The sequence below is a fragment of the Rattus rattus genome, chromosome 15, assembly GCF_011064425.1.
Source record: "Rattus rattus isolate New Zealand chromosome 15, Rrattus_CSIRO_v1, whole genome shotgun sequence".
NCBI lineage: Eukaryota > Metazoa > Chordata > Mammalia > Rodentia > Muridae > Rattus > Rattus rattus.
Window position 1 is genome coordinate 61,021,483 of NC_046168.1, and position 15,343 is coordinate 61,036,825.

The 15,343-nt window shown below is 38.7% G+C and overlaps 1 pseudogene; it reads left to right on the forward strand.

The window, feature by feature from the left end:
- Positions 1–13,193: 13,193 nt before the first annotated feature.
- Positions 13,194–15,132, forward strand: LOC116885016 (annotated as a pseudogene).
- Positions 15,133–15,343: the final 211 nt, after the last annotated feature.

Below are 15,343 nucleotides of genomic sequence, written 5' to 3' on the forward strand. Positions count from 1 at the left end.
GCCCATGAACATAGAAGAAACCTACAGAACTCCAAACAGATTGGACCAGAAAACAAATTTCTCCTGTCACATAATAGACAAAACACCAAATACATAAAACAAAGAAAGAATATTAAAAGCAGTAAGGGGAAAATGTCAAGTAACATATAAAGGCAGACATATGAGAATCGTACCAGACTTCTCAACAGAGACTATGAAAGCTAGAAGATCCAGGACAGATGTCATATAGACCCTAAGAGAACACAATGCCAGTCCAGGCTACTATATCCACCAAAACCCTCAATTACCATAGATGGAGAAACCAAGCTATTCCATGTCAAGAACAAATTTACACAATGTCTTTTCACAACTCCAGGTCTACAAAGGATAAAAGATGGAAAACTCCAACGTAAAGTGGGAGACTACACTCTAGAAAAAGCAAGAAAGTAATCTTCTTGAAACAACCCCAAAAGAAGATAGCCACACAAACATAATTCCACCTCTAACAACAAAAATAACAGGAAATAATCACTATTCCTTAATATTACTTAGCATCAATGGGCCCAATTCCCTAATAAAAAGACATAGACTAATGGATTGTATATATAAACAGGACCCAATATTTTTTTACCTACCGGAAACACACCTCAGTGACAAAGACGGACACTGTCTAAGGGTAAAAGGCTGGAAAAATTTTTTCCAAGCAAATGGTCCCAAGAAACAAGTTGGAGTAGTCATTCTAATGTCCAATAAAATAGACTTTCAACCAAAAGTTATCAGAAAAGATAACTTCATACTCATCAGAGGAAAAATCTATCAAGATAAGCTCTCAATTCTGAAAATTTATGCTACAAATGCAAGGGAATGCACATTCATAAAAGAAACTTTACTAAAGCTCAAAGCATACATTGCATCATATACAATAATATTAGATGACTTCAACACCCTACTCTCATCAATGGACTGATCATGGAAACAAACTAAACAGAGACACAGTGAAACTAACAGAAGTTATGAACCAAATAGATTCAGTAGACATCTATAGAACATTTCATCCTAAAACAAAAGAATATACCTTCTTGTCAGCACCTCATGGTACCCTTCTCAAAACTGACCATACAATCAGTCACAAAACATGCCTCAACAGATACAAGATAATAGAAATAATCCCACTCATCCTATCAGATTACCATGGACTAAGGCTGGTTTTCAATAACAACACCAAGACCAACAAAAGAGAAAGCCCACATATACATTAAAGCTGGACAATATTCTACTCAATGACAACTTGTTTAAGGAGGAAATAAAGAAAGAAATTTAAATACTTCTTAGAATTTAATAAAAATGAAGGCATAGCATACCTAAACTCATCAGATACACTGAAAGCAGTGCTAAGAGGAAAACCCATAGCTCTGAGTGCCTCCTAAAAGCAGTTGGAGAACATACACTAGCTGTTTGTCAGCACACCTGAAATCTCTAAAACAAAAAGAAGCAAATTCACCCCAGAGGAGTAGACAGCAGGAAATAATCAAACTGAGGTCTGAAATCAACCAACTAGAAACAAAAAGGACTATACAAAGAATCAACAAAACCAGGAGCTAGCTCTTTGAGAAAATCAATAGGACAGATAAAACCTTAGACTAACTAGAGGGCACAGAGACAGTATCCAAATTAACAAAATCAGAAATGAAAAGGGAGACATAACAACAGAAACTGAGGAAATTAAAAAAATTATCAGATCCTACTACAAAAGCCTATACTCAACAAAACTGGAAAATCTGGATGAAATTGACAGTTTTCTAGACAGATACAAGGTACCAAAGTTAAATCAGGATCAGACAAACCATCTAAACAGTCCTATTTCCCCTAAAGAAATAGAAGCAGTCATTCAAAGTCTCCCAACCAAAAAGGCCTAGGACCAGATGGATTTAGTGCAGAATTCTATCATACCTTCAAAGAAGACCTAATACTCTTCAAACTATTCCACAAAATAGAAAGAGAAGGAACATTACCCAATTTGTTCTTTGAAGCCACAATTACACTTATACCTAAACCTCACAAAGACCCTACAAAGAAAGAGAACTTCAGACCAATTTCCCTCATGAATATCAATGCAAAAATACTCAATAAAATACTTGCAACCCGAATCCAAGAACATATCGAAATGATCATTCACCATGATCAAATAGGCTTCATCCTAGGGATGCAAGGATGGTTCAATGTATGGAAATCCATCAATTCATTAGATACTGAAAAAGCATTTGACAAAATTCAACACCCCTTCATGAAAAATGTCTTAGAAAAATTAGGAATTCAAGGTTCACACCTAAACATAGTAAAAGCAGTATACAGCAAACCAATAGTCGACATCAAACTAAATGGAGAGAAACTTGAAGCAATCCCACTAAAATCAGGGACTAGACAAGGCTGCCCACTTTCTTTCTCTCTTCAATTATAGTATCTGAAGTCCTATCCAAGCGATTAGACAACAAAAAGTGGTCAAAGGAATACAAATTGCAAAGGAAGATGTCAAAATAGCACTATTTGCACAGGATATGATAGTATACTTAAGAGACCCCAAAATTTCCACTAGAGAACTCCAACACCTGATAAACAACTTCAGCAAAGTGGCTGAATATAAAATTGATTCATACAAATCAGTGGCCTTCTTCTACTTAAACAGGCTGAGAAAAAAAATTAGGGAAATGACACTCTTTACAATAGTCACAGATAATATAAAACACCTTGGTGTGACTCTAACCAAGTATGATGGTTTGCATATGCTTGGCCCAGGAGGTGGCACTATTAGAAGGTATGGCCTTGTTGGAGGAAGTGTGTCACCGTGGGGGTGCCCTTGGAAACCCTCCTCCTAGCATGTGTTGCTGTGGGCGTGGTCTTGGAGACCCTCCTCTTAGCTGCCTGAGGATGCTCAGTCTGTTCCTGGCTTCCTTCGGATGAAGATGTAGAACTCTCAGCTCCTCCTGCACCATGCCTGCCTGGATGCTGCCATGATCTGCCTTGATGATAATGGACTGAACTTCTGAACCTGTAAGCCAGCCACAGTGTTGTCCTTTATGAAACTTACATTGGTCATGGTGTCTGTTCACAGCAATAAAACCCTAACTAAGACAGAAGTTGGTACTAGAAGTGGGGTTGCTGTACTAGGCCTAATCATGCTTTTGTTTGGAAGAATGTAGATTTTGAGACTGGATTTGAAAAGCTGTAGAATGCTTTAAATGGGGCTTAATGTACTATCTTACTAGGAATGCAGAAGACTTTGTTACTGAGAGTGATTTGAACTGTTCAGACCTGGCCCAAGATGGTGCAGTGAAGAAAAATTTCAGTATGTGGTCTAGAGACTGTTTCTGTGTATTTTGGGGGAAAATGTAGCTACTTTTTGCCATTGTTCAAAGAGTGTACCTGAGGTAAGGAAGTCTCAAAACAGCCTGGTGTAAATTCTGTTGTTCTTCCTTTGGATGAAGATGTAGAATTCTCAGCTCCTCCTGCACCATGCCTGCCTGGATGCTGCCATGTTCCTGCCTTGATGATAATAGGCTGAACCTCTGAACCTATAAGTCAGCACCAATTAAGCACCCATAGAGAAGGGGAGGGAAAGGGGTTAGTGGGATGTTGGCCCGGAAACCAGGAAAGGGAATAACAATCGAAATGTAAATAAGAAGTACCCAAGTTAATAAAGATGAAAAAAAAAAAGAAAAAAAAATGTTGTCCTTTACAAAACTTACATTGGTAATGGTGTCTATTCACAACAATAACTTCAAGTCTCTGAAGAAAGAAATCGAAGATCTCAGACGATGGGAAGATTTCCCATGCTCAAGGATTGGCAGGATTAATATAGTAAAAATGGCCATCATGCCAAAAGCAATCTATAGATTCAATGCAAATCCTGATCAAAGTCCCAACTCAATTCTTCATAGAATTAGAAAGAAAAAATTGCAAAGCAAAACAACAACAACAACAAAAAACAAATAAACAAACAAACAAAAAAACAAGATAGCCAAACTATTCTCCACGATAAAAGAACTTCTGGGGGGAATCACCATCCCTGACCTCAGTAGTGAAAAAACTGTATGGTATTGGTACAGAGACAGGCAGGTAGTCAATGGAATAGAATTGAAGACTCAGAAATGAACCCACACACCTATGGTCACTTGATCTTTGACAAAGAGGCTAAAACTAACCAATGGAAAAAAAGACAGCATTTTCAACAAATGGTTTTGGTTCAACTGGAGATCAGCATGTAGAAGAATGAAAATTGACCCATTCCTATCTCAAGTTCAAGTTCAAGTTCAAAGACCTCCACATAAAACCAGATACACTAAAACTAATAGAAGAGAAAGTAGGGAAGAAACTCGAACACATAGCCACATAGGAGAATTTCATGAACAGAATAACAGTGGCTTATATTCTAAGATGAAGAATCAACAAATGGGACATCAAAAAATTGCAAAGCTTCTGTAAGGAAAAGGACACTGTCAATAGGACAAAACAAAAACCAACAGATTGAGAAAACTTCTTTACCAATCCTACATCCAATAGAGGACTAATATCTAACTTATACAAAGAACTTAAGAAGTTAGAATCCAGAAAATCAAATAATTCTATTAAAAAAATGGGGTACAGACTAAATAAAGAATTCTCAACTGAGGAATACTGAAAGAAATACCTAAAGAAATGTTCAACACCCTTAGTCATCAGGGAAATGCAAATCAAAACAACCCTGAGATACCACCTCACACCAGTCAGAATGGCTGAGATCAAAACTCAGGCGACAGTAGATGCTTGCAAGGATGTAGAGAAATAGGAACTCTCCTCCAGTGTTGGTGGGAATGCAAGCTGGTACAACCACTCTGGAAATCAGTCTGGCAGTTCCTCAGAAAATCGGACATAGTACTAACTGAGGACTCAGCTACAGCACTCCTGGTGTACTCCAACAGATACTCCAACATATAACAAGGACAAATGCTCCACTATGTTCATAGCAGCCTTATTTATAACAGCCAGAAGCTGGAAAGAACCCAAATGTCCTTAGTTAGAGGAATGAATACAGAAAATGTGGTACATTTACACAAGGGAGTACTACTCAGCTATTAAAGCAACTACATGACTACATGAAAGTTTTAGGCAAATGGATGGAACTAGAAAATATCATCCTGAGTGAGGTAACCCAGTCACAAAAGAACACACATGGCATACATTCACTGATAAGTGAATATTAGCCCCAAAGCTTGAAATACCTAAGAAAATATTCACAGATCATATGAAGCCTAAGAAGGAAGACCAAAATATGCATGCTTCATTTCTTCTTAGAAGGGAGAATAAAATACTCATGGGAGGAAATATAGGGACAAACAATGGAACAAGGATTGAAGAAAAGGCCATCCAGGGACTGCCCCACTGGGGATCCATTCCATATGCAGCCACCAAACCCAGTCACTATTGTTGATGCCAAGAAGTGCTTGCTGGCAGGAGTCAGATATGGGTGTCTCCTGAGAGGCTCTGCCAGAGCTCTACTGATACAGATGAGGACAGTTGCAGCTCATCATTGGACTGAAAAAGAGGATCCCAATGGAGGAGTTAGAGAAAAGACTGAAGGAGCTGAAGTTGTTTTCAACACCATAGGAAGAAGAATATCAACCAACCAGACCCCACCAGAGTTCCCAGGGACTAAACCACTAACCAATGAGTATATTTGGAGGGACCCATGACTCCAGCCACATATGTGGCAGAGGATGGCATTGTCCAGCATCAATAGAAGGAAAACCACTTGGTCTTGTGAAGGCTCGTTTTCCCAATGTAGGGTAATGCTAGGGTGCTGAGGTTTGAGTGGGTGGGTAGGAGTGGGAGCATCCTCATAGAAGCAGAGGGTGGGGGTAGGGGAGAAGGGGGAAAGGGGATGACATTTGACATGTAAATACATAAAATATCCAAGAAAAATAAAATTTGAAAAGTATACATATAGATTCTAAAAGAAAGAGAGAGAGAAAGAAAGAAAGCATCAACTCAGTCTGAAGAAGTTGGACTTCTTTCTTCATTCAGATCAAATGTGAAGTGAAAAATCAGATAAGCATATGTACTTCATGTGGCCATTATCTAGAGTTACTCTTCATCGCCATAAAGTTCCCCCTCCTGTGTGTTAACGATTAAACAGTGCACCAGGAATATGTAGAGGACCCAAGAACACTAGAAAGGATAGACAATGAAGAAATTACCAAAACACAAGCAAGCAGAGAGAAATAAAGTAAAACAATATATTTTGGGTTGTGACCAGTTTCTGTGAGGGAAAAAAACTATATGTGAGAACCAAAGACACTGGTGTGGAAGATTCGGGTTGGGTGGTGACAGGGGGCGAGAGAACATTTCCCCGAGACCATAAATTAAAGGTAACCTCTGCAAAGTAAGAAGGCTCAGTGATGTGGAGAAAGGAGTTACAGCCATTTCAGGAAGAAGCAGCTACAGGCAAAAGTTGTAGCCTGTGACACAGCTTGGCGTATTTGATACATTTGAAAACAGGCCAGTGTAGCTCCTCATATGCAAAAGCTGGACTCTAGTTTTCAGTTAAGCAAATAGGCCAGCATTCTGGTTCCCAAATAGAACTTTACTGTGGCCCTGCCAGAGATCAGCAGACCTGCATTTGTCTTTGGTGTATTTTGCTCATTAATTTTGTTCTTTGTACACAGATCGATGAACATAGACTAATGAAAACGGTTTCTAAAACAAAGTTGAAGAATTTCCTCTTATGAAAATATCTTTTTTGCCTTTTACCTGGTTATAGCAACATAATAATTAGATTTTATCATTTGAAACTGTGAATAAAAATATTTCCTCCACCATAAATTAGACCATCCAATAATACACCATAAAATAGACATCCAATAATAATCTGTTGACTGAAGGTTATAATTCATAATTACTTAATTGTTACTCTTACCTGATTGCTCAATGCCAGCACCATAAATCCAGACCTTTAGTTTGCATATAACTATTATGTTCTTTGTTATCTTCTTAAATGTTTCACTATCCACCCATTTCAGTCATTTCCTACTTTTCAGGTCCAACCTTAGGTCAGCCTCAGTACAGCTATGACAAATTGCCTTGCCAGTAGCTACCTGTGTAATTATCTCCATAGAAAGCACACAGGTGCATGCAATATTTGGCCTAAAGGATTTGTCCTTGAATGTCATGAGTAATGATACTTAACACAAATGCCATGGGAAATCAATTATATAGCTTTTCATAGGTAGAAAGGACAAACGTCTATCTTGGATAGGGGCCTGGAGAGCCTATTAAGTAGCCTCACACACTGATGGTTGGTGACAGTTGATAAAAGCATTCAAAAGGTTTTGAGGCAAATCTAGACTCTCTGATGGTCCTGACTCAGCACTGTAATGGATTGGTCTGTGGAGTATCTCATAGTTATTCAACTAGAGCATGCCTTGGACATGAAATCACCTGATACTAGAAGCTTCTATGTATCCTTCGTAAATGAATTCCTCATTATTTTACCCTGGATGGCTTGCTTTTCTGGTTTTAAAGACATAGAGAAATCCATTCAAGATCTCCCATTAGTGCGATGCCACAGGAAAGTAGCATTCTTGATTATACTCATTTCTTTCTTTTTTAAAAAATATTAAAACTAAATTTATTTTTATACAATATATTCTGATTACTTTTTCCTTCCCCCAACGCCTTCCAGATTCTCCACGCTTCTTGCCTCACCCAAATCAGTACTCTCTCTGCCCCTCATTAGAATACAGACTTAAAAATAACAATGTAAAATAAAAACAAACAACCGGATGTGGAACAACAAACAAGGGGGATAAAGAGCCAAAGAAAAACCACAAGAAAACCATACATTGACACACACAGAGAATCTATAAAAACAAAGCCATAAGCCATACTGTGTACGCTAAAGATTTGTAAGGTTGAAACAAACAAAAGAATAAAATGTTCAGACAAAGCATTGAGAGACAAAAGCAAAGGGGGAGCAGAGTGGGGCAGGGGGGATGATAAAGTCTGGATTGTAAAAATGGATTAAAAGGAATAAAAATAAATAAATTAAAAAAAAAAAAAACAAACCAAGCCAAACCAAAATAACAACAAAACAAAACAAAACAAAAAACAAAAACAAACAAAAAAACCCTCCAAAAGCATCATGGAGTTCATTGTTCATTGTTCAGCTACTTGCCATCTACTGCTGGGCATGGGGCCTGTCCTAAATGTGTTGTGGACACCCAGTGAGACTCTAGAAAAAAGATGTTGTCTTCTTTTTTTTTTTGTTTTTTGTTTTTTGTTTTTTGATCTTCCTGAAGTAACTTCACCTTAGATTAAAATCTACAATGAAGCTCTTTCTGATAAGCAAGGCCCGTGAAAAAATCATTTTAGGAAATATTCCTTCTATTAATATGTTTTCCTATTATTACTACATATATAACAATCACTATTAGCCCACCCCCTTTGAGCGGATCTCTGCAGAACTCCAAAGATGTACTGTTTTGTACTGATGCTATATAGACAAATAGATGGCTTCTTAATTATTAATGATGATTCTATAAGAATTCCTAAAATTATATCAGTATTTATTAAGCTCTTTTATAGTGGGACTGCTCTTAGGTCCTTTTCTGTTATTCAAAACTGCAAAAAGTGTTCTGCCTGTCTCCCATTGTGTCAGTGGCCTCCTAAATAGTAACCAGACTTTCTACCACTCAGAGACATTCCAAGAGGTTGTAAAACCATTAACCAAAGGTCATAAAAAGAGAACTAATGATTTATTATAGGTGCTAGGACAGAAGGTAAAATATCGAGTGAGTTTATCTATACAAAACTTCACTAATAACTTAGTTATGGTTTTAAACTGTAACCTATGGAGCTCTGAAAGGTGTTAAATGTTTAGCCATATAAATACTCCTAATGGATACACATATAAACATTCAGTGTTGTAAGCTTCTTAATTCTATTTATGATTTGACTTTATGTGCGAACTTGTGATGAACTTTGTACCATTTGCTCGTGTATTCTAAAAAGATGTCTAAGTCGATGAGGACAAAAGAGGTGAGGGTGAAGAAGTTTTCCTTATCCCCTTTTCCACTCATTCTGTTTCCCCCTTTTTCCTTAGTGAACTTTCATAGGGAAATTTTTACAACGTAGAAATGAGTGCTAAAATCACTTTTCAAAGTGTCCATTTTTCTTCCTGCAACTTCAGAACAATTCCTGCTGAGACAGAACAAAGGCTACACTGCTTAATCCCTTGATGTTAGGCTACAGGTGTTAATCCCCTGAACCAGCATCTTTTAACCCTCAAAATTAGCAAGGAAGTTTTTAGGACGTTTTAGAAGTTATCATCAACATTTCAGTACAGTTAGAGAGCTAGAACATCTGAAGACCATCAGTGGTTAAAGCCTCACCAGAGTCCTACTCTGTCTCCTTTTAGTATGCTCCAGGCCAGGAGGCTCCTGACATGATTTTTCTTTTCCTTTGCAAGCATTTATCAATTGGAGACAGCTTCTGGGACAGAAATAGGACATATGCCTACTTCCTCCTTAGTACCGGGGCCCCATCTGGCTTAGACCTGTGCATCGAGAATGCTGCCACAGTCTCTGTGTGTCCACATGGGAGTCATTTTATTGCTACATTACTTTGACCGAACAGTAATATTTGGTTTTCCCCTAGGCCCATGCGTGATAGTAATGTCTAATACCGGGAAGCATTGGAAATCACCCCAATACAAGAAATCAGATTTTGTGAATAATTGACATTATTGCTGAATGTAGTAGTCCTCTCCTATAACCAGAGTACTTGGAAGGGAGAGAAGTAGAAGGATCAAGAGGTTAAGACCAGCTTTAGCAGCATAGTGAATTTGGAGGCCACTGTGGGCTACATAAGACTGTATCTCAAAAAAATAAAAAATAAAGTGCACCCCAAACAACTAAAAATTTTTAGAAACCCCAATGTAGCACACAAAAACTGAAAAACTAGGAGAAATGTGAAGCTCTGGTACGAAAGTGGCCCAGGTGATCATGTGGTTACTACAGCCGGTGTTAGCAAGTCCTAAAACCCTGTGTTTAGACACCAGTTGCTTTTCCTTCAAATCTAAATCAATCAGCCAGTCAGACTGTCAATTAAAAGACATTTATTAAGAAGTAGGAATGACTAATTGCTAATTAATTCAGTAGATAACAACGAAATATTACAGTTGTTACAGAGGTGAAATTCACTGTGGAGGGGATTGTTACTGCTTACACACACTGTAGCACTTAAAGCAGAATTTAAAGCATAGATTCTTTTCCCCAGTCAATGGGAGTGTGTTTTGCCATTTCTATACTATATCATACTATATTTCACAAGCTACAAACTCAGACCAAAGGTAGAACCAGGAGAGGAGCCGATGTTGGTTTTTCTCTTGACACAGATTCTCCATTGTCATTAACTTACCGTAGTCACTTCGTGGCCAATCATTCCATTGGTGGAGGAAGCTGAATATTTTCAAAGGAAACTCTAGATATCTTAGCATTTTGTCTCTTAATATTTCAACCTGAACCTCCCAAAATATAATCATAGCATCATTTAGTTCACCCAAACCACCGTGCTAAAACCACCGTGCTAAAACCACTGTGAAGTCATATAGTTTACAATCTATTTTCAAGAGTGTGTAACCATCCCAAAACTATCACAATTTTCATTTCATTTCTGGCCAAAAGAGCATAAATAAACATTTAGACCTTAAGAGAATGGCACGTCTAGTCACAAATAACTACATCCGTACATGTTGGAAGGGTCCATATACTTAGACCGATGGATACTGTACAGAATCTTTACATTAACCTTTCTGAATGGTTAAAAAAAAAAAGAAAAGTCTTCCTCATTCATAGAATTCTCATGTGTTAGGGTTTCCTAGAAAAAGCAACCAGGAAATTAAAGCAATTACTCATATGGTTCATTTTTAAAAGAAAATATATTCCATGTTAATTTTCCGATAATTGAAGAGATAAAGAAGATAAAGGGAGAGGAGGTGATGATTGCATTTACCTTAATGATCCGTCTAATTGCTTCCATTCTCCAGCCTGTCTTGTCACTGATGACACAGACAGAGTGTTACGTTGGGAATGCAGGTGGCCCACAGGTAAACATTGTCTTTCTACATTCTGTGGTTCATTTGAAATAGTTAGATACGTCAAGATCTGTTTCTTTGCCTGCATTCGTAGTAGTGGAATATAGATCGCATCTCCTTGGAAATAATCAGGGTAAGCAATAATGTTCCACAGCTGCTGAGTTATTAGCCAAATGCTCACCAAATGGGATCCCTCATTAGGACTCATGAACAGGTAATCTCTGTAGATAAATGAACTTATAATTTTCATATCCATCTACAATATGCAAAGATATATCCTTTTAGATTGGTTTATAATGTCTTGGCCCGTAGAATGGTCTGTTTGATTTCCCCTTATACAGGGTGTAAATTCATTAGTGGCATGGGATGAAGCCCCTTTTCAAAGTGCCACAGGATCTGCTCAGGAATTGAGACCTATGAATAGGAAGGAATACTGTCTGTACCAGACTCTATTTCTTTTTCATTTTTAACTTCAAATCAAAGCCACATCTTTTCATGAATATTTTGATATCACTGCTTCGGTGCAAACCCACATGGTAGTCATTATGAACACAGACGTAGTTTTTATGTTCTTATTTAAGCAAAGGTGCTAAGCAAAGTTACAAATGGAAACAGGTGAAGGTATTCATGACTCCCTGCAATCTAAGCTGGGTTACTTCCGCATCTAAACTGCACCCTGAGGGCAATTTAGGAATTGGGGACAGTGCCACCTTTTTCTTGACGAACTTGGAGAATTCCAATATCCTTTTTACTTCTTTTATTGCAAGTTGAAGAAGTTCACCTCATTACAAGAGTTAATAAACGCTCTCTCAGCAGCTCAATTTCGCTCTTCCCTTAAATGACACAATAGAGTTCAGAAACCTAGCATATTGCCGTTGAGATTAGAAATTGGTGCAGATGTTATGGAAAATAGTCTAGCATTCACTAAAAAGACTAAATAGTTAACATATAACCCATCCATTCTCATACTCAGGTGAAATAAAAGCATATAGTCCCACAAGAAAAAAACCTTATGATTATTCCGAGCAATTTTTTTTCATAATAGTTCCAAGTGGAAAACAACCCGACTGATGAATGGATAAGTGAAATTCAAAATGGAAATAAAGGAGCCGGGCAACTGCGGTATGTCCCGAAACAGCATCTCAGAGTACTCTCCACACGCCTGGTCTTGTGTGGATTCCCACCCTCTTCTGGAATGTTCCCTGAGACTTGGATAGGAAGAGGATAAACGTACCATCGAAGGCTGAGAGCTCACGGTCACTTATTGCCAACACCTTGAGTAGCTATGAATCCCAGCATTAACTGCTGCTTCCCTTACCGTGGTTGGGAGCAGCCTAGACCCATCTATAGAAACATAATATTTAGACGCTGATTATTTTTAGCCAGGTTATAAGATATTAGAACTAGAAAACCAATTAGCTTTGTATCCTCTTTCATAAAGCAAGTTTCCTTCCTGCATCCAGTTCTTCCTCATCCCCTAATATTTAACCTTTATTGTTAATTTTCTAGATATTGTACTATACCCACATGTGCGATTGCTTACATGTATTACTAGCTAAACCTGCTAAGGGGAAGAACATGGTTTTATTCTCTAAGTTTTTGTTCTCTTTCTGAGGTCATTATAAGTCAGCCATTTCCCCGAAATTTTTGTAATTTCAGTTTTCTGTAGAGCTAAATAATTCTTATAGATTTTTTTCAACTGATGGACATATAGGTTGATATCATTTCCTAGCTATTGTGAAGACCTACAAATGATCAAGTCAGTCAGGACATCATCACTGGTGGGAAAATGGCTCATGGGAGACAATGGTAGATCACAGTAAGAGAAAGACAGTTGTTTTCCTTTGAGATTGTGTCAACTGGAAGTTGGCTATGATCCAAGAAATGGCCCCACAACTGTATGCATATGGGAAATACTAATTGGACAAATTGAGAAATATATACATATATGTATGTATGAAGTTGAAAAGGAGACATGTTGGGAGGATACATAGAGAAGTGGAGGGGAAAGTGAGTGTGAACGTGATCACAGCACGTTGTATATATGCAGGAAACTCTTAAGAAATAAAGATAGGGCCTTGGCTTGCCGATGCCTTGGGACCTGCAGCTGCCCCCGACCAAGAGAGACCAGCCGGCTTTCAGAGAACAAAGAAAACAAAAACTCAAGGAATATCTGTTAATACAAAAACCAATGTTTCCATACAAACAAGAGAATCAGATATCTAGAGATCAGAAAATGATGTCATCTGAGGATCAGGTCCAAGAAGGGAAAAAGTTGTGAAACTCAAAACAGAAGTGGCTGATAAAGAAAATTTTGGAAGTATAGTTGAAAAAAAAAAAACTGCGTTCCATTAAAGGCGGAAGAAGTAGCCAGCTCAGAAATGCATATGTTCAAGTCGTGCAGTTATCAACCGGAGCTAATTTCCCAGGTCAGCCTGTGACGTTAGACCAGGCATGTCACCATAAAGACAGTAAAAGGACCCAAATGACTGCAGAGAAGCTGAAACAAGACACTAACATGTCTAAAAAACGAGTGCTTGGCTATTATCACGGCCAGATTGTTCAGTCTAAGGTCGATTCATTCAGAAAGCTTCCCAGTGTCAAAGACGAGAGTCTCGCAACAACCAAGAAACTCCCCACTACTGTGTCTAAAGCCACGAAGGCTCACATTGAGCCTGGGAACGCTATCAGGGTAAGAGCCTCAAATACAACTGCTGCCACCAAGTCTGCAGACACTAACTCTGTGAGCGCCTCGTTGAAGAACACACTTGTGCGACCACCTAGCCAAAGTCTCCTCAGCAGGACCCACGGCCCTGCGAAACAGGGCCTCAGCGGGACCCTTGACAGTGTTACAGTCAGAAAAGAGTCACTTGAAAAGGAGTCACATCGACCAGAACCGATTGTGTCTGTTGTCAAAACCAGTTCTTCTCAGGACGCAAAAGGAGGCAAGGCCCCCACTAAGAAGCATAGCATGTAAAGATGTAACCAGGACTAACTCATCTAATGCCAGGCTGACAGGAAAGTCCAAAGATCCTGACCAGCGCAGACACACGATCGCAAGAGCAGCTGTCCTTAGATCAGCTCAGCCCAGAGACACCACAGCAGGGAGGAAAGCTCCGATGACGGAGTGGAGAACTGGCCAAGGAAAAGGGCTAAAAAGGCCTCCCCATTCAGGGGTCACCCAGGCTGAGCCAAAGAGACAAAACGAAAACCCAGTTGGGTCCTTTTGGACTACCATGGCAAAAGAAGATGAACAGAGATTATTTACTGAAAAAGTAAACAAAACAATTTCTGAATGCCTGAACCTCATTAATAAGGGATGCCCAAAAGAAGAAATGTTAGCTACATTGAATGACCTGATTCATAATAATCCAGATGCCAAGAAACTTGTAAAATATTGGAGATGTCTTGTACGTGTTGAACCAATCGCAAGTCCTATTGAAAATATTATTTCAATCTACGAGAAGGCCATTCCGGCAGGGGCTTAGCCTATTGAAGAGACGTGGCATATAATCATGGATATTCTAACAGCAACAAATCAAAAAAAGCCAACTGGGAGAAAATATTGAGGAGACTCATGCAACCAAGGAACATGTCCGAGAAGTAAATGTTGAAACTAATCTAGGGTCAGGAGAACCAGGAGAATGAACATCACAGAAAAGTTGAGGTTTATGAAAATGATCAAGACAACAAAACAAAAGATCCAACCAATGATTTAACAGCCCCAGACTCAAAACTGAAGCAGGTTGCCTAATTCGTTATAATGTGTCTTCTACACCACGGTCGCAAAGTATGAAAAGGACGCAAGATGATGAAAATTCCATATTTAAAGACCTAAAGTTTCTGACACCGGGAGACGTTCGCACCGCATTCAAGACAAGACTTTACGACTGCCAGACATGTCGTAAAAGGCCATGACCCTTCCCCTGGAACAGTTGTCTGAGTTGAGAGAGGACGCTTTTGTTTGCCGCCCTAATGCAGCCCTGTGCCCTCTGTTCTGTGAGACCGACGTAGCAGAAGAGGAATAGCACTCCCCAGGCCTCAGCACTTATGGCTGCGTTGTGTACAACTTTACAATAGGTCTGACGTTGTCCACATGCCTAAGTATGACACAGGCGAACATCATTAGCCTGCTTATTGTGTTTTAAAAATATGTTAGCCGTTTCGCTTTACTAATTACTTTCAGTAAAGAAGCCTTTCTTTCAGTAAAGAAAATGTAGCCTATATAAATTTATGTTT